Source organism: Mesoplodon densirostris, chromosome 5 (genome assembly GCF_025265405.1).
Source record: "Mesoplodon densirostris isolate mMesDen1 chromosome 5, mMesDen1 primary haplotype, whole genome shotgun sequence".
Classification (NCBI taxonomy): domain Eukaryota; kingdom Metazoa; phylum Chordata; class Mammalia; order Artiodactyla; family Ziphiidae; genus Mesoplodon; species Mesoplodon densirostris.
In genome coordinates, this window is record NC_082665.1 from 125,647,184 (window position 1) to 125,668,889 (window position 21,706).

The 21,706-nt window shown below is 36.2% G+C and overlaps 1 protein-coding gene across 1 annotated transcript in view; it reads left to right on the forward strand.

Moving 5' to 3' along the window:
• Positions 1-21,706, forward strand: part of KCNH8 (potassium voltage-gated channel subfamily H member 8) — a 348,245-nt gene that overhangs the window by 16,578 nt on the left and 309,961 nt on the right. The window lies entirely within an intron of this gene.

A 21,706-nucleotide genomic window follows, 5' to 3' on the forward strand; every position in this document is an offset into this window, starting at 1 on the left:
GTAGTTAGTGGATTGTCCAGGAATTTACTTCCCTTGTTAGAATAAATACCCAAAATGGTTTCTTGTTATGTGAGGGGTCATAGCTATTGATGCTGGAGATAACTTGAGTGCCACAAGCCTAGAGTTATCTATAGAACAATGTTACACTAACTTGAATTTTAAAATGCTTCTGGCCAGTCACTGTTTGCATAGGAGTGGGAGGGGATGGAGAAGGGTGGAATCACAAAGAAGCATGAGAAAGCTTTTGGGGCTAAGTAAGGTGCATCTGCTGTGTTCGTAACCTCCTATTTCTTTGTTTCCCTTCTTTAACAGTTCCCCAAACTCTATCTCACATGTACACTCTTATAGATACACACACACACACACACGCGCGTGCACGCACACACAATTTATAATTTAGTATCACTTCAATTAAATGTTAATTGCTCCCAAAGTATAGTATCTTATATAATGTAATCGTTTCTCAGGCTTAAAGAATTTACAACATTTTCCAATACCAGAGAGTTAGATGGGGAAGAGATTTTGGAAATGTGAAATGGCTTGTGTTTTTTCCATGAATTTGCTTAAGAATGCTCAAAGCTGAATGTTCAACGTGTTTTAGCAAGAGTATGAGTCCCTGTGGCATGGATTTTAAGGAAAGATACTATTCCCAGCCACATAGCCTCTTTATTGGTCTTACTTGTTCTAATGTCCTCATTTATTTGTTTTTATAAATTATATATATTTCTGTGAGCCACATGAATAATTTGTTTTTTGGAACAATTCGTCATATAAATAAACATAAGTTTTAAGAAAACTTGTTTTTTTTTTTTGTTTTCTGAGAGACTTTTTCACTGGCTTAGAGTTTTCTATGTTAAATTAGGTCCTTTGGAGGATGCAGCTCATATTTTTTGCTCTTATTCTTTCAAATTTATAAGATTGCTTATTTTTCAGTGACCAGAGGGGTAGAAACTAAGATTCAGGGAAAAATGAATGATCCATCCTAGCAACATATTTTTCAAGTTGTCATTTGTTGAGGGTGGATGCAAATGGCAAAGATACATGGCTTTCCTTCATTTCTTCTTCAGTTTTCACATAGATATTCAGTAGCTTGAATCTATAAATAAATGAGCCTATCAGGAGTAAGATGCCATGAATGACAGATCTCCTCTGATCACTAAATTCACTTAAATGATTTCATGTATACTTTTAAATTCGTATCTGTGACACTTTTTGAAGTGGGCAAGGAAGTGCCTCCATAGCCAAGTTTACACAGAAAAATGAGAAATATCTCATTAACCCAGAGTGAGGAAGGCTTTTGGTGGCCTCTATAAAGTGAGAAGCTGAAATGGGTTTTGAAATCTAGAAGAATAGCTCACAGCTAACTTTGCTGTGTTCGTGCGCAGATGAGGCTCATAGCGATAAAGCATTTAGAGAAGAGGGAGCAGGGGAGAAAGGCACAAACTGTGTGGACGTAGGCATCATGGCAGAAGGACACACTGAGTCATTAATCTGAGCTATTCACAGTGGATAATTCATGAGAAAAGGATAGAACATTTAGACCAATATTTAAATAAATTCACCTAAGAAGGAAGGAATTATATATATGACTATGATTCTCTTGACCACTGCATATTCTATATACTGCAATTCATCCCCAAAGAAAATAATTCCCTTTGCTTCCCCAGGACTTAAGTGTGCACAAATTCTCAGCAACTGTTTATGAGGTTTGACATCCCAAGGTTCCCACAGGCAATGTTATTGATTTTTTTTTAAACATCTTTATTGGAGTATAATTGCTTTACAGTGATGTGTTAGTTTCTGCTTTATCTGCGCTAGTATCTAGCACCTGTGTGTTAGACTCACATTCCTTTTTCCCCTCCCATCACCACTGTGATTCCTTCCCCTCAGTATCCCTACCACCACCCTCACATCATCTCATTCTCTCTCTTCTCTCTTCTGTGCCTAAGAAAATAAAGAGAGAAAGGAAAAGATGAAGGGTAGATACCGTGAGGCAGGTAATGTTTCCTCCTTCCTCTTCCGTGGCCTCCCCTCCAGGCTGCATCTCTGCATGGCATGGTTTCTTCCCTCAGCTCTGTGGTGTTTGACATCTTTACCTCTGACCTTGGTACTAGGCTTTAGAAGGCAACGGTACTTTAAGGAGTTTTTTCTGTATATTTTCAAATACAGTTGAACAGAGTAACTTTTTTTTTTTTTTTTTTTTTTTTTTTTTGCGGTACGCGGGCCTCTCACTGTTGTGGCCTCTCCCGTTGTGGAGCACAGGCTCCGGACGCGCAGGCTCAGCATCCATGGCTCACGGGCCCAGCTGCTCCGCGGAATGTGAGATCCTCCTGGACTGGGGCACGAACCCGTTTCCCCTGCTTTGGCAGGTGGACTCTCAACCACTGCGCCACCAGGGAAGCCCCAGAGTAACTTTTTAAACAAAAAATATGATGATTTCCTCAAAAATCATATTAAAAACACCTCCAAAGGATTCTATAGACATTAAGAATTAAGTTTCTGCAGTTCTCCTGGCAAGTTCATAAATCTCAGGACCCCCCTCTACTTTTAGGGAAATGGAAAAATACCTTGAGTGAGGTCAGGCAAGCCAGTCAATAGTCAAGGATATACTTGAAAAGCCCTAATTGGGATCTCCTTCACTTTTTTGAGGAATATTGATTTTTTTTTTTATGTTCTCAACCGTCAGAACTAAATCAAAACTGAATTTTCATGTTTTCATGAGTTGATTTTCCCATTGTGTCTTAAAGCATGTTCCTTATTCAATCTGCCTGATATCTACCACATGTTTTAGAATGTAATTAATAAAAATATTCACTATCCTCAAGGAAGTGATATCCAGCCTAGGTGATGAATATGAGTGTTATTTCCAATAATAAAGTCTGGAGACTGTTATAATGGAGAAACATATAACATTTGAATTATTTTGACGTCTATATAGTAAAAATTTTATGCCTGTTTTCTTTAAGAAAAGAAAATTTTGAGTCTATAATTGTTTTGTTTCTGTTAATGAAAAGAATTGCAAAAGAAAGTAATATGCTAATGTACCCCCTTTGAATTAGACACCAATAATTTTATGTTTTATTTTAGAGAGTCTTTGACCAGCTCATTCATGAGAATGTGCTTTCTTCTTCTCTTCTCCTTCTTCTTCTCCTTCTCCTTCTTTTTTCTGATGGTGAATCTGGACTTCTTACCCCAGATGAAGTGCCATGAATTTTAAAGGACATCCCCACACTGGGATAAATACTTTCAGAGTCCATACATTTTATAATGGATTAGCTTGTTCTAAATATAGTAATTTAGAAATACTCTCTTCACATTTAGCTAAAAATATATGAACTTGAAGAAGTTCATGATTTGAAACACATGCAGAATAACTATTTTGTTATTTTATCACACACTTTTTTTCTGTACTCATTCTTTTATTTTATATTGGCAATGAATACTTCAAGTGACTCTAAATAGTTGAGATGCCACTTTATAATAATATTTTCTGTAAACTCCATGAGAACATAAAGACAAATTCTTCCACACTTTCTAGTATGTTTCTTCTGGAAATACTGTATTATCACCTTTGATCACTTCTAATATTAAAGTTGGTTTATTGTCTTGATTTTTCTGTGGATCATATGTTTATCCAATTAAATGTAAAGGCTGATTGTAAATTGGTTCTCCTAATATGCTCTCTGACATTTCAGAGGGGAAAAAAACCCCTGTGAGCTATTTATATTTACATTTGAATTCAAGTACAAGTTCTCATACAGTACAGACTTCACCTTAGACAATTTCCTCAACTAATATACTTTCAGCAGCTGTGTGGGAGTTTAGGATCAATTTAGCTACATTAGCTTGTTTACAAATAATGCTACCTAAAATGATAAAAATTCAAATCATGATGTCAGTACTTCCTCTGGACTTGTTTCCTATTATTAGGATTTTCTCAGAAAATGTGTGCTGCTGAGTTGGGGGTGAAATATTTGTTTACCTCTTGTTCTCTAATATTTCACTCTGTTTTTACTGTCAAGTAGATTCAGAAGGCCTTCTCTGGTAAATCACTAAAAGAGACCTGAAGAATTATCCTGTTTCAGCTTCTTATTTGAAGATAAGGAAAATGAAGCTTAGAAAGGCAACATGACTTGTTCAGGGTCACATAGCTGGTTAGAACCCATGCTTTTTATCCAGTGTCATGTTCGTTCTGTAGGTGAATAAGTGAAATTGAGAGAATATTTGACTTTGAGACTCTAACGTGTCTTTTCTATGTAGACTTTTATTCCACGGGAAATGTCATTTCTACCCAGACTCTTATTCCATGGAAATTGGTGTTTAAGTTTAAAATAGTAAATATCTTAGAAGTTGTGAGATTTGCTTGGACAACAGTGACTGAAATGATAACTTTTAAGTATTTTCTAAGAAAATACATTGTAGATAATGTAAAGTTGAGGTTAAGCAAAAGCAGAAAAATGAAAACATAATGAAGACTCAATAAAAAACAGAAGACCTATTAAGGTTTAAAACATGATTCTGAGTCTTCCAGATTTCTCATGAGAGGCCATGTCTACCTTGGTACCTTGGTAGAAATTGTTCTCTAAGAATATTCTATGAATTCTTTTTCATTTAGATACTAACACCCTTGATTACTGATTGAGTTTTAAGCCTTATACTGGATGTTTTGCATGTTCCATTGGGCACCACTGTTCTCTTAGGTTAGACTCTTCTTTTTTGCCCTCTGAAGCAGAAATGGCCTTTAGTAGCCATCCCTGAAGGTGAACACAATGGAGGAGAAGAAGAATCATTTTTTAATTTTCATTTTGGCAAGTTAAAATTACCTTACTGAATCAGTGTTTTGGGATTTGGGTTAAGGTTCCAATATCCAAAAGTAATAAATAATTGACACTAAGTTAAATATCTGTATTCCACATGTCATGAAACTACTGTTGTCTTTGTGGGTAGTCACATCCTGGCCGTAGAGTGACTTTTCTTCCTAGGAGCTTGCAGAACTTCATCCAGTAACATTCCAGTTGGGGGTGGGCATACAAACGTGGACAAAGCACTGTTCTTGAAAGGTACCTTCCCTGACTGCTTTAGCTTACAGGACTCTCTCCCCTTTTTCCCCAGTACACATAGTACTTCCTTCTACATCATTCTGCACTACTTTGTAATATAGATAACTTTTCTTGTCTGAGACACTGTAAGCTTTTTTAGAGTGGTGCTTTTATTTTTGTAAATTCAGATATTTATTAACTTGTTGCCAAGTCAGAGCAATGATCCATTCAATAACTGTTTACTGAGCACTTACTATATGCCAGACACAGTTCCAGGTACTAGGGATATAGGTGTGAAAGATTCAGGAAAAGCCCCTTCCTTCATGAGTCTTCTATTCTGATGGTGAGGGTGGGAGGAAACCCTAAACACACAACATGAGTTAAGAGAGACATACACAATATTAAGAAAATATAAGGGAGAAGAAGAATAAACAAGGGGAAAAGAGGTTGTTTCTTTAGATAGGATGATCATAAAAAGGCTCTTTCAAAGTGACGTTTAAGCTAATACTTAAATAATGAGAATAAACCAGCAATGGAAAGATTAGGGGTAGGGAAAGAATGTCCAAGGCCGATAGTTCATGAGGGGGAGAGTGATATGAAGCAAGTTGTGAGTGATAACAACAGGCTGAATCATGCAGGGCCATATAGGGCCATGGAGGAAAAGAGTTTGGATTGTGTTCAAATGGAAACAGGAAGCCAGTGTAAGGTTTTGGGGAACAGAGTGGTATTATCACTTTGGCTGTACTGGGAGAAAACATTGTAGATAGACACGAATGGAAGCCAGCTCTTCATATATTTTATTGTCTTCTATAGACCTGGATGGAAAGCAGTCTTCTTGATGGGTCCCTTTGGATCGTGTGGGTTTTTTTGTGCGTGTATGTGTATGAAGGTGTCTTGGGGAGGAGTAGGATGTGGGTTATTCTTCTATATGCAAGGGTAATTAGAGATATGGGAGGCACTGAGTGAGTCGAAAAGGATCTTGATGACTGAGGGAGCAATAGAACTTGAAGGAAAAGACAGACTGTATTTGAGAGAGGAAGTCAAGCAGGTGTGATGGGGCAGGCAGGTGGCCAGGGAAAGGAAGAGGACAGACCTGGACCTGGGCAGGCAGGGACTCACTGTGATACAGGTGGGTTGAAGGCCGACTTGAGATAGTTTAATGAACACAATGAATTTCCATGTTTTCTTTTTTCCTCCTTTTGTTGGGCCAAAGGTAATATGGGCTAGAGTGATGTGGTCTAATATTATGTAGTCACGTATACATAAAGTACACATACGTACTTTTCATATATTGTCATGTATTCGTCCCAGCAATTTCAAGTTGAGTACTACTCTTCCACAACCCCTTATCCAAAACCCTCGGGGATAGATGGGTCTTGGAATTAAGAATTTTTCAGACGTTAGTTAAGATAATATGATGCAGGTACTAGATGTTACCTAATGCCCTATTGGAGTCTGGGGAGGCACCCTGTAATGAAGCATATTAATATATATATATATTTTTTTTTACTGAGAAATAGTTAATTTACAATGTTGTGTTAGTTTCAAAGCTACAGCAAAGTGATTCAGTTATACAATTCTTTTTCAGATTCTTTTCCATTATAGGTTATTATTGAGTATAGTTCCCTGTGCTATACAGTAGGTCCTTGTTTTATATCTCTTTTATATAGTAGTGTGTATATGTTAATCCCAAACTCTAATTTATCTCTCCCAAACATATTAATATTTCTGCAGCAAAACATATTGTTATTCACACAATATGGGAAACATTAAGAATGTAAGTAACCTCACATCAGTTCAGGTGAGGTTTGCAAATAAGAGAATTTGTGCTAAGCTTTCAAAAAGCTTCCCATTTTCAAAGTTTTTTAAAAAAAAATTTAGAATCAAGAGATTTTTACTAAGGAGGAAATTAAAGTTTAAGGAATTTAAGTGACTTGTTAAATAGTAGGGCTGGAATTTGAACACCGCCTTGGCTGACCACAAACTCTGTGATCTTAATCACATTATACCACTTCTATAGAAATAATGACCACTGTTTATAAATAGCTGTCCTGTATATAAAAGCACATACATGTGTATCGAGAGATAGATAGCTATAAAGGAACTACAGTAAAAAAATGCCTGATAATAACTTTAAAATCTAACCATTTTCTGTGGATGAGTACTGTCTCTGTAAATTGTTTTATATTGTTTCTAGCATGATACCAGCTATAATATTAATGATGACAAAATTATCTTGTGATACGTTGAAGATTTAATTATGATAAATCTAATTAATGACAATTAAATGACTTAATTTTGATAAATGATCTAAATTATGATAAATTTTAAGGACCACATTTTCTCCATTATCCTGCTAATTAACAGAGAAAATTTTGCATAATTATAGATGAAAACAATCTCATTTATCTTAACAGAACTTTAGAACATAAATTCAAGGAGTTGTTTAGGCTGGAGGCCATTGTCTATGTTGAGTATTTGTTCTGCTGGAAATAGCCAGCTAAACAATATGGGGCTCTACAAACAGGGGATGAGGATATTCTAGACTAAGGGAGAATATTGCAGAGATGGAAAGTTCTAGAAATATCTGAAAATGCTAAGATTGTGGTTATTAGAGCATTTAACATGCATTTACTGTGGCGACCAATGACTTTTTTTCTTTCCTGAGATTCTTTTAGGACTGTTTTCTATCTTAAAGGTTACCAGAGAAATATTAGTTTAACTGAAATATACTGATTTTGAGCAGGCAGAGTTATCGTGCTAAAGAAAAGTAATTTTTAAAAACATTATCTATCTTTTGATTATTTAATTTTGTAACTTTATTTCAGACTATTCTATTCCATGTATGTATGTGTATGTGAGTCTGTGATTGTGTGTGTGTGCATGAGGCACAGTTGATCCTCATTATGTGTGGGAGTTATGTTCTCTAAAGTTGCCATGAATACTGAATTAGCAGATACTGAACAGTGTTCCTAGGGGAAATACAGGGTGAGGTTCTACTGAGCCTCTGGTCACCACATTTTTGTCAAGTGATCGGTACATAATTTTGTTTTTCAAAACCTTATTCAATACGTATTGTTGATTCATTAGCCTTGAACTCATGACCTACAGCACTTTAACTCATGGCTGAACAAATGCATCTAACACATATATTTCCTCTGTGAGACATGTCACAACCCTCTCGTGCTTAGGGACACTAGCCAACACTTCAGCACTACACAGGGAGGGGGGTCATTTTAAACAGCAAAATCACCAACAGAGAGCACACACATGAGAAAAACGTGGCACTAACCAGACCATTAAAAGGGCACTTGTTTACAGTATGAGACCTTAAACAAGAAGACAGAATCGCCCTGTCCTACCTCAGGTGGGAACATGACAGGTGACTCTGTGCAGGTCTGAAAGCACAGGTATTGATTTTGTGGTTACAAATACATTTTAATGAGTAAGAAATTCACAAATCAGGAATCCACAAGTAATGAAGATGGACTGCATAAGAATGCACCTGTGACATGTTTTGGTTAGTACAGGGTTGTAATTCTCTCTTGTTATGTTCTGTCTTTTAATTTATGATACTGTTATCGAATGGCAGTGTGCCCAATGCACAGTGAGGCCAAACAAACATAAACATTGGAGTTTGGAGAGGAGAAAGGTTTATTGCAGGGACACTCAAGGAGATGGGTGGCTTATGCCCCCAAAACCCCAAACTCCCTGAAGAGTTTCAGTAAGTCACTTTTAAAGCCAAGGTGAGGGAGAGGCATGGTTAGTTGTTGCAGACTTCTTGGTATGGGAATCCTTTGTTCTTGCAGCTGTCCATGTAAGTCAGGTCGTGATGTTTCCATAAACTTCCAACAAGGCAAATGTTATTCTCTGTTCTTCAACTTTTCCCCTCTATATGAATGGACTCTTAAAGGTCAGGGCCCTGAGGATAGGCTATCCTGTATATTTCAGGCTATAGGCAACATTCTTTTACAAAAGGTGCAGAGCCAGCATGACTAAGCACAGGCAACAAAGCACAAGGGTTAAAGTAAAAGGAACAGATCTAAGATGGAGTCAGATTTGTTCTTCCCTGTTACAGTACTTGGTGGATAGCCAAGCCCATTCTGTACCTCCATTTGTTATCAGTCATAGGCAAATATCTCTAAGGGCAATATTTATCATCTTCTATATACATGTGTGTCACATACCTGAGTATTTAAGCACAGGCATATTTAAGAACACGTGTATTATTTGTATATATGTACAGAGACAGAGCAAGTGAGAGAGAGAGAGGGAAAGAGAGAGATGGTGAGAGAGTCCTGACATGTTGATGAACAGAAGAAAGTAATTTTTGAAAGTAATGAGTCCTAATTATTCATGCATAAAAATTCTTTGAAGTACATAAAATTAATTTACCCTCTTCTGTTTATAGACAATTAAAATGAAAAGGCTTCATAATTAATATAATCTTAATATTATTTTAAAAGGCAGTTAATGTGAAGCCATCCATTTTCTGACATAGTTAATTCAGTTTTTGTCACACTTATAGCTACTGAATTGGTGCTTGGCTTTGCTTTTTTTCCCCCTCCTTCTTAATATAAAAGTGGAATGTTTGCTTAGTATATTACCAATTCAATTCTTTGTTCATTTATCAAACTTAATTTATGCCTTCTAGTAACACTGAATAGCATAGGAAAGTAAATATAGTAATCAGGTGGCCTTTTTGGGGAAATTCTGCATTCAATCGTTAATAAGATCTAGAATTGAGGCCTCTTGGAACTAAATTCTCTAGGTTTGTATTATATTTTGTACTTAGAGATTTTTCATTACCATATTTTGGGATCACAGAAATACTTGTTCATTTTAATTTTTTGTCTGTTTAAAAAACTAACTGGGAATAGGGAATAAAAAATGGGTGCACTGTCCATCCCCTAATCTTTAGGCTCTAACTCAATGCCTCAAACATCAGTTCAACAAATACTAATGCAGATCACTGTGCTACATATTGTTGAGAGAGTGGCTGAAATCGAGGAATGAATCTTCCCTCTCAAGACACTCTATAGGGAGGGAGAGGCAAGATTGGCGTGACTAGAACACAGTGCAGAGTGGAAAGGTTATCCAAGAACTAGCAACAAGGACTATGAATTGATAAACGAGGCTGATGTTGAAAAGAGAACATTTAGACTGGGGTGTGTATTCCAAGTAGCATCTGTTAAGTAGGAAGAGAGAGTGTGGTTCTTCAGCAGATCTTGCTGGAGCAGGGCATTCCTGAAGGTAAATCATGGTGTGGCAAATTTTCGCAAGGCTGCAGTGGTGATTGGGACATAATGGTTCAGGTCTTAGAAACAAGGTAATATGGTAGGACTTTAATGAATAGACAATAAAGAGCTATTGCAAAATATTGAGCTAGTAAACTCAGAGCCTCAAATTCCCTCTAGCAATGGCCTTTAGAAAGATTAGGAGATGAGATATTAGTGGCAAAGGAACCAGTTAGGAATTGTGTGAGTGGTATCAGGAGACCTGAAACAGAGAAGGAGATTTGAACTAGGAACATGGAGATGAATGTGAGTGACATTGTTGAGAAAGAATATGTTCTTAATGTAGAAAATACTGTTCATTTGGCTGACGAATTCTTTGCCCCAAACACTGAATTTTTGTCGAGAATTTACTGCTAAAGGTTGTTGCTCAGGTTTTATATGGAGTGGGGAAATGTTTACTACTTTTTTCTCTGCAGTTTTGCAAGTTGTACTTATCTGTGATATTAATCAGATATTGTATATGAATGATCCATTTTTGAGTAACAGGGACAAAATAAACTTGCACTTAATATATTTAGTAGTGAAGCTTTAGAAATATCCCTATTAAAATTTGGAGTGGACTTCCCTGGTGGTGCAGTGATTAAGAATTCACCTGCTGGGCTTCACTGGTGATGCAGTGGTTGAGAGTCCACCTGCCGATGAAGGGGACACGGGTTCATGCCCCGGTCCAGGAAGATCCCACATACTGCAGAAAGGCTGGGCCCGTGAGCCATGGCCGTTGAGCCTGCGCGTCCGGAGCCTGTGCTCCGCAACGGGAGAGGCCACAGCAGTGAGAGGCCTGCGTACCGCAAAAAAAAAAAAAAAAAAAAATGAATCCACCTGCCAATACAGGGGTCACAGTTTCCATCACTGGTCTGGGAAGATCCCACATGCCACAGAAAAGCTAAGCCTGTGTGCCACGACTACTGAGCCTATGCTCTAGAGCCCATGCTCCGACACAAGAGAAGCCACCACAATGAGAAGCCTGCGTACCACAACGAAGAGTAGCCCCCCGTCCCCACAGCTAGAGAAAGCCCACGTGCAGCGACGAAGACCCAACACAGCAAAAAATAAATAAATAATTAAAAAAATAATTTGGAGCTAGTCAAGAATCCAACTGTTACCTCTTTTTTTTAAAAATATCGTATCAGAAGTTCTAACCAACATAATATAATAATAAAAAGAGAAACAAGATACACAAATTAGAAAAGGTTAGAGATCATTGTCTATGTAGGAAGCCCTGGGGAATGTAAATACTGTGAGAACAAAGAATACACAAGATTATGTTGAAGAATAAAAACAAAGTTTGGAGACCAGTTCTACCAGCTGGCAAGATTCATTATTTATTAAATTACAATAAGTGCATAACCAGGCAATGTGCAGGCATAACAAAAATGACCAGTGGTACAGAGTACAGAACAATGAAACAGATCTAGATATGTATAAAAACCTTACATAGGGAACTATACTCAATATTCTGTAATATCTATAAGGGAAAAGAATCTGAAAAAGACAATCTATCCATCTATATCTATATCTGAATCACTTTGCTCTACACCTGAAACTAACACAACATTGGAAACTAACTATACTTCAATAAAAAATTATCAAACCCTAAAAAGAAAATAGGGCAGAGTTGACATTACAAATGAATTGGGAAAGGGTGAGCTAACCCTTAAATTCTAAGCAGACTAAAGACTTGGATACATAAGTCACAAAACATGAAATGTAGGAGGATGCCTTTCTGATCATAGGAAGGGAAGCATTTAAAAATACACAGAGACAACTGACAAAGGATTAATCTCAAAAATATACAAGCAGCTCATGCAGCTCAATATCAAAAAAAACCAAACAACCCAATCCAAAAATGGGCAGATGATCTAAACAGACATTTGTCCAAAGAAGATGTACAGATGGCCAACAAACACATGAAAGGATGCTCAACATCACTAATCATTAGAGAAATGCAAATCAAAACTACAATGAGGTATCATCTCACACCAGTCAGAATGGCCATCAAAATCTACAAACAATAAATGCTGGAGAGTGTGTGGAGAAGAGGGAACCCTCTTATACTGTTGGTGGGAATGTAAATTGATACAGCTACTATGGAGAACAGTATGGAGGTTCCTTAGAAAACTAAAATTAGAACTACTGTACAACCCAGCAATCCCACTACTGGGCATATACCCTGAGAAAACCATAATTCAAAAAGACACGTGCACCCCAATATTCATTGCAACACTACTTACAATAGCCAGGACATGGAAGCAACCTAAGTGTCCATCGACAGATGAATGGATAAAGAAGATGTGGCACATATATACAATGGAATATTACTCAGCCATAAAAAGAAATGAAATTGAGTCATTTGTAGTGAGCTGGATGGACCTAGAGTCTGTCATACAGAGTGAAGTAAGTCAGAAACAGATAAACAAATACAGTGTGCTAACACATATATGTGGAATCTAAAAAAAAAAAAAAATGGTTCTGATGAACCTAAGGGCAGGACAGGAGTAAAGACACAGATGTAGAGAATGGACTGGAGGGCATGTGGAGGGGGAAGGGTAAGCTGGGACGAAGTGAGAGAGTGGCATGGACATATACACACTACCAAATGTAAAATAGGTAGCTAGTGGGCAGTAGCCACATAGCTCGGGGAGATCAGCTCGGTGCTTTGTGACCACCTAGAGGGGTGGGATAGGGAGGGTGGGAGAGAGATGCAAGAGGGAGGAGATATGGGGATGTATGTATATGTATAGCTGATTCACTTTGTTATACAGCAGAAACTAACACACCATTGTAAAGCAATTATACTCCAATAAAGATGTTTGAAAAAGAATACACAAAGAGCATGAACTATAAAAAAGTTTGACAAATGCAATTAAAGTAAAAATTTAAATTATTGAACAACAACAACGACAACACCTCCCATAAACATAGTTGAAATGCAGGCTACAGAGTAGAAGTAGGTATTTGCCACATATGTGACTGACAAAGGATCACGTACAGAATTTAGAAGAACTCCTATATTCATCTTAAAAAGAAACGGGTCAAGACAAGTCAGAGAGGAGGAAACTCTTATGGTAAGTCAACAGAAGAAAGAAAAAGGGAAAGATGGCCCAACCTCACTAGTAACCAAGAAAATGCAAATTAAAATTTACATATATATGGTTAGTGTAAACTTTGAAAATGTGTATATAACATGTATTGGCAAGAATTTGGAAAAGCAGGTTTTAAATATGCTTATATTACTATGAGTTGAAACAGGTTTTAAATATGCTTATATTACTATGAGTTCTAGTAGCTCTCTGGAAGAGCAATTGGACAAGTTATAGTACACTTGAACATGAGGCTGCTTTTTTTTTTTTTTTTTGCGGTACGCGGGCCTCTCACTGTTGTGGCCTCTCCCGCTGCGGAACACAGGTTCCGGACGCGCAGGCTCAGCGGCCATGGCTCACGGGCCCAGCTGCTCCATGGCATGTGGGATCTTCCCAGACCGGGGCACGAACCCGTGTCCCCTGCATCGGCAGGCGGACTCTCTACCACTGCGCCACCAGGGAAGCCCGAGGCTGCTTTTTAACAGAGCTATGCCACTTTTCAAAATATGTTCTAGAAAATAACCCACTACTAGTGCATAAAGAGGTAGGTCCAGAATGCTTGTTGCATCATTATTTATAATAGTAAAATTTACTATAAATTGACACAGAAATTCTGGATGTAATCAGATAATGAACTAAACACATATGAAGAGGAACCATTTGTAACATGGAAGAATCTCAAAAACACAGTCTTGAGGGGAAAAAAGGCAAGTGTGTCATTGCTCATATAAAGTTTATAAATATATAAAAATATATTATTAACAGACATATCTATATGGTAATATCAGTAGTATAATAATAGGCATGGGAATGATAAACACCAGCTTAGGGTAGTGAATACAGCTGGAGAAGAAGAGATGGGATTAGGATACAGAAGTGCTTCAACTGTATATCTAATATTTTTACCCAATATAACTGAAAGCAAAAATGGAATATTTTGAAATGTAATAAAACTGGTTCAGGGATACAGGGACATGTCATTCTCTATAACATTCTAGACAGTAATGATATTTCATTGAAAAATGGTGTTAAATAAAGTCCACCTGTATTGTTGCTGATGCAGGACTTCTCAGAACCTTTATTAAGCTAAGATGTACTAAGAGGCAAATGTAGTGTGCAGTGCTCCTCAAACACATTTGCCCAGGGAATGAATTTTGAAGGTATATATTGAGACACTAGATTATTGAAGGACAGGTAGGCAAAATGCAAATCTAGAGATGGACAATGCTGTGGAATTCTTTTTCAATGCAAGTCCACTAGGTCTGGACAAGCATCTGCCTTGTGGTCAAAATATTTAACCAAAATGTGTGAGGCTTTGTTAAATATGGTTTAGTTTTGGGGGGGTTAATGGAAAAGCTAGTCAAACGTTTGCCATAAAATATCTGTAGAATTTAAAAGATTTCAATATGTAGTTTACAGTTTTATTGAATCTAATTTATATTCCATGAATTTTTTCTGAGTGTACAATTAAGTGATTTTTTGTTTAATGTACAGAGTTTTGCCACCATCACCAAGGTCTAGATTTAGAGCATTTCTATCACCCCCAGGCAACAACTGATTTGCTTTCTGTCTCCATAAATTTGCCTTTTCTGGATATTTCATACAAATGAAACCATACAGTATGTAGTCATTTAAATCTGCCTTCTTTCACTTAATGTTTTCGAGGTTCATCCATGTTGTAGTATGTGTCAGTAATTTGTTCCTTTATATTGCCGAATGGACTACTGTCCATTGCCTGGATATACTACGTTTGGTTTATCCATTCACCAGTTGACGGTCATTTGAATTGTTTCTAGATTTTGGCTGAGTATTGATGCTATGAAATTCATGTACAAGTCTTTTGTAGACATGTGTTTTTATTTCTCTTGGGCAGATTCATAAGAGTGGAATTTTTGGGTCATTGAACATTTATGTTTAACTTCTTATACTGCCAAACTATTTTTAAAGTGTTTGCGTCGCTGCACATTTTTACCAGTAATGTATGAGAGTTCCTGTTTCTCCACATCCTTACCAAAACTTATTACTGTCTGTGTTTTGATTATAGCCATTAAGTGGCTGTGTTGTGGTGCCTCAGTGTGGTTTTAATGTGCATTTTCCTAATGACAAATGATACTGAATGCCTTTTCATGTACTTATTAGCTATTTGATGTCTTCTTTGGTGAAATGTCTATTCAAATCTTTTGCCGTATTTTAAATTGGATTATTACTATAATTTATTGAGTTATAAGAGGTATAGTCTGGATACAAGTCCTTTACCAGATATAAGATTTACAAGTTATTTTTCTGTATGAAAGAATTTAATTTTAAGTTGGGCTTTATTTTCATGTGTATCATATCTCTCCCATGATCTTAATTTGGACAGGAAAAGAGGATCATTATCACTGTAGCTGATACTTTAGGTAGTTAGAATTTTTGTGCTCCTATAATTTATTTGCCCTTTTTCTTTTTAAAGGCGATTTAAATCTAATGAAAAACATTGATTCAGACTTATTAGAAGTCATGCATTCCAATTACCGGTGATTCTGTCAAAGTAATTATATTTACTCTCCACATTTATCCAAAAATATAACCATTATTCAAGACATTCTTTGAGGTTTTCTCATGGTTTTCATTCCGAGTGAGCGTGAATCCCCTGCATACGATGTATGTACACAAAGTCACACGTGCTCATTCTCTCTGCTTCAAACTCCAAGTTCATATTTTGCCAATTGGTGATAGTAGTTGCACAAACTCCAGTTGGCAAGATTAGCATCTCATGGAAAATGGGATTTAGTGAGACAATAATAAAAAGTACTCCTAAATATGCTTTAAAAAAACAACAGTAAATAACAATTCTAGACCTTAAATGTGTCTAAAGGAACTAGATTCATCAGCATGGAAATTTGCTGGGGCAGGTAACTGTCCTCCTGAATCACCTTTGCAGCCTGTCTGGGAGACATTGCTGCATTGACACAGCCCAGTTGGGTGCATTATCTCAAGGTGGTTTTATTTTTTGCAGACTGCTCCTCTTAAAAAAAGAAAAAAAAAAGAAAAAAAAAAAAAGCTTTGCGACTCACCCTTACTGGCTTGAAATGAATGTCCTTTACACTTGAATATGCCTTTTGTTTCATTTTCAAAAGTCTCTCCAAAAGAAAACCTTGTATAAACACCTGGCATTTCACAAATTATTGTGTTGCTTAAGGGCACTTTTCCTGGGCCTTGTCTTTTATTCATATATTGAAAGGGCAGAGCATAAACAGATCACTTTTGTGTGCTCACCCCTCACATGATGTAAGTGGTGGGGCGAATAATATTCTTTGATGTGTTCTTCTTATTCTGTTGAAGGATACATTTGAAAAAGGAAAATTCATAACTTTCATACAGATATAAAATAAACATGTGTTAAAGATTTCATTTAACCTATTCTCAAAAAGGGCAGTATGCAGATGTTTCAATGTTCGAAGGAGAAGTCAAAGAATCTCAAACTGATATGGAACAAAGAGATGTTGAAATGAATTTACAAGAAGAGGTGAAACCGGCTTTTTCCGTGGTGGGGTGGGGAGGAGACGGGGGACAATGCATGGCATTTCATTGGAGACATCCAGTACATTTTTTTGCTTATTCCAAATTTCTGTACAGTCTTAAGCAGGGGTTGTCAATTTTGTTTCTGTAATGTGCCAGATAGTAAATATCTTAGGTTGACAGGCCTATGGTCTCTCACTCTACTCTGCTGTTGTAACATGAAAGCAGCCATAGACAATATGTGAACAAAAAGGCATTATCTATCACTATCACAGAATTATTTGGTTGAAAGGTAATTTTTTAAAAGGTCATAAGATGACTCAGTTTTCTTGTGATTTTGTGAATGTATTTAATATTCAGAAATTTGTAATTCATATTCAAATACAACCAAAGTTAGAGTAAGATTTGATTTACAATGACCATAAACGTGAATTTGCCTAAAAGATGTTCCAAAGCAAATAAATTGATTTAAAAATGTTAACTAATTTGTCAGTAATTACAAAATCATGCTTGATATGACATTTGGTGAAATAATCTTACTTTAAGTCTGAAAGTATAAAAAAATGAAATTGCAAAGAATGTGAAAGAACTAAAAAAAAAAAAAAAGCCAAAACCAAATTCATCACATGTGAAGTGCTGAAATTTTAAATTTTAATTGATAGAAATAAAAAATTAAGGCTGATGTATTCATAACAGCTTCAAAAAAAGAATATATAGTCATTGACTATAATTTTTGTCTACTAACATTCCTTAGAAGAGTTGATACACTTGGCAAATGTTGGTGATAATTAGTTGATTTTTGGCAAAATCGATCTTGAGCTAGCAGAAATGGCCTAGTTAAGGGAGAAAAAACACCTTTGCTTGCCTTGAGGTGAAAAATTAATTGAGAGCATTGGAATCAATATTTCTGTGAAGCAAAATGAACATTTTAAAGCTGGTGTTCACAGGTTTTCCATTGATTCAAGAAACTAGTAAATGCTTTCTTCTATTTTTCACCTATAGAAGTTCTGAGAAAAAATTGAGTCACTGTCCTCCTTACTGTATCAATAGCTGTTTGTATTGGTAACAGATCTACTTCTAGTTGTCAGAGGAAACCCTAGGACTCTTGTCATATATGTTCATAGAATAGCCCTTCTCATGAGTATTCTGCAGGTGGTCTTTCTGTTACTAAGTCCAAGGTCATTCTACTCACTGCACAACAGGCCAAGAAATCAAGAGACAAGTTGTTGGGGCAAGGAATAGAGACTTTATTTGGAAAGCCAGCAGACCAAGAAGGTGGTGGACTATTGTCCCAAAGAACCATCTTGCCCCACTTAGAATTCAGGCTTCTTTTATACTAAAAGAGGAAGGGGTGTTTTTGGTTGGTGCAAACTTCTTGGTGTCAGAATCCTTTGTTCTTGCAGCTGTCCATGTAGGTCAGGTCATGATGCTCCGGTAAACCTCTAACAGGACAAATGTTATTCTCTGTTCTGCAACTTTTTATCTCTATGTGAATGGAAAGGTGTTATAGCTTTAAAGATCACAGCTTTGAGAATGGGCTATCCTGTATATTTCAGGCTCTAGGCAACGTTCTTAACTTGTGGCAAAAGCAGTAGAATACAAAGATCAAAGTAAAAAAAGCAGATCCAATATGGAGTCAGATTTGTTCTTCCCTGTTACGTTTGTATGTCCTCAGCGTTAGATTCTAATTTCTTTTAGGTTCTGGCACTTAAGCCTAGTTAGAAGTTCCATGGTTCCATGGTTCCTTTATAGCAGTTATGAGTTTACTCTCATTCATTTTCATGTCTCTGTCTCTCTCTCTCTCCCCCTCTCTCCCATCTTGCCAAGGGCAAAAGTTGAATGGATGCTTCACTAAATGTAGTCCCACTCTTGGCTAGCCTAGGCTGTTTGTCTTTAGTAGATCAAGGATTTTTTTTAAATCCCAGCAGAAGTGTTTGAAAAAGTGTAAAGCAACCCAGGTGAAATTAATTTGACCTTTGATGAGGTAAAAGGAATAAAATGTATAAAACTGGCTTCTCTGAAGGGATTTTTCCCCCCAGAGTAGCTCTGTGGGAGATAAAATGTGTCCAGTTTATTTATAGCCAAAGAAATATAAACTGCATGGGCATGAAGCCTTTAATGTGGAAAAAAATAAGATGATGTTGCAGATTAACTAATTTCTTTTTTTTATAGACTTTTTTCAATAGATTTTATTTTATTTATTTATTTTTGGCTGCATTGGGTCTTTGTTGCTGCACACAGGCTTTCTCTAGTTGTGGCTAGCAGGGGCTACTCTTTGTTGTGGTGTGTGGGCTTCTCACTGCAGTGGCTTCTCTTGTTGCAGAGCACGGGCTCTAGGCGCACAGGCTTCAGTAGTTGTGGCACATGGGCTTCAATAGTGTGGCTTGCAGGCTCTAGTGCAGGCTCAGTAGTTGTGGCGCACAGGCTCAGTTGCTCTGCAGCATGTGGGATCTTCCTGGACCAGGGCTCGAACCCATGTCCCCTGCATTGTCAGGTGGATTCTTAACCACTGCGCCACCAGGGAAGCTCCAGATTAGCTAATTTCTTAAAGTAACAAGTGGAAATGACAATGTGGCAATATGTAATAGACTTTAGAGTTTAGGACAGAGCACTCAGAAGAAATACTGTCAACCTCTTCTTTCAAGCTTCCACTTAAAAACTCTCAAACCCAGCCTTATGAAGATGGGGTGGATTCTACAGATTTGCATGGCTTTATTTTAAGTATGTTGTGTGAGTTTTATTTTTATGAAAAAAGAAATATATACCATATATATAAAATAGTGTTTTGCTATTTATTAATAAGTGGTTGCCGGTACTTTAATTGTCCATAATTTTATAGAATTACTTTCATTAACCCTGTGGACTATTTTGAGGAATTGCCATGATCATATCTTAAAACTTTCAAAGAAACTTTTATATTTGTAAAAGAATAGTAATAAACTGTCCATTGAAAAATATTTTAAAGTTACAAAATTAAAACACAAATATACATTGCAAATAGTACAAACATAGAATAAAAGGTGGAGCCCTCCTTGACTCCTGACTTCTGTACACACACACACACACACACACACACACACACACACACACACACGCCCTTGCCTGGTAACCCTATTCCCCATCTGCAAAGGCTTTAGTGTGCATTCTTACACACCTTTGTTATGCATTTGCATTCATATAAATAATATAAATGGATTCATACTTTGATATTTTGCAATTTTTTCCCCACTTCACCTACCTTGTAGATCTTTCTATGCTAATAATATATATTTACTTCATTTTTAATACTTGAAAAATATTCCATAACATGGATAATTTATATAATGAAAGTAACCATAGTTTATTCCACAGTATTATATTCCATAGCATGGATAATTTATGTAATGGAAGTAGCCATAATTTATTCCACAGTATTATATATACTGCATCATAATATATTTCATAGAGTAGATATATAGGGCATCAAATTCTGCTTTTTTTTTGGATGTTTAGGTTGTTTCAATTTGAACTATTCAAAAATGCTGCAATAAAACTGGGTTTATATATTCTGTTATACTTGTGTACTTCTGTAAGATAGAGTCCTAAATGTAGAATTGCTGGGTCAAATCATATTCACCATTAATATTTTAATACACTCTACAATTTTCCTGCTAAACTAATTATGTTCCCACTAAAATTGTGTGAGGATATCCATTTTCTCATAAGCTTACCTCCACTGTATTTTACCAGCCTCCTGAATGTTATGAACAAAAAGTGATATATTGTTATGATTTTGATGTGTCTGATTAGTAATGAAGTTGAACCTCTTTCACATGTTAGTTGTTCATTAGCATAATTTTCTTATCATTTTATAGCTTTAACTAGTGGGAAAATTTTGCCTATTTATTTATTGAGTTTTTCTTCCAGTTTTATTGAACTATAATTGACATACAGTCCCGTGTAAGTTTAAGGTGCACAGCACAATGATTTGACTTACATACTTCAAGAAGTGATTACCACATTAAGTTTAGTGAATGTCCATCATCTCATACAGATACAAAATCAAAGAGATAGAAAGCAAATTTTCTTTTTCATGATGAGAACTCAGGATTTTCTAAAAACTTTCATGTATAATATACAGCAGTGTCAATTATATTTACTATGTAGTATATTACATCCCTAGTACTTACTTATTTGTACCTTTTGACCACCTTCATCCAATTCCTCCCCCCGCACCTCTGGTAACCACAAATCTGGTCTCTTTTTCTATGAATTTGTTTGTTTGTTTGTTTTTGAAGTATAATTGACCTACAACACTGTGTTAGTTCCTTTTACACAACATAGTGATTTAGTATTTCTATTCATGTAAAAATGATCACCACAACAATTACCATATGTCACCATACAAAGATAATATGGAGTTATTTACTGTATTCCCCATGCTGCACATAGCAATCTCTCTATACATATGTGTGATTATTTTAAGTTGCTGATCTCTTAAGTTCAAATACATTTTAACAATCTTGCATTTTTACTCCCCACACCCACATTTACTGTTTTTGACATTATATTTTACATCTTTTGTTTTGTGTATCCCTTAACTATTTATTGTGGTTATAGATGATTTTATTACTTTCATCTTTTAACCTTCCTACTAGCTTTATACCTGATTGATTTACTTATTTAACTGTATATTTGCTTTTACCAATGAGATTTTTACTTTCATAATTTTCATGTTTCTAGTTGTGGCCTTTTCTTTTTTACTTAGAGAAGTCTCTTTAACATTTCTCTTAGAGCTGGTTTGGTGGTG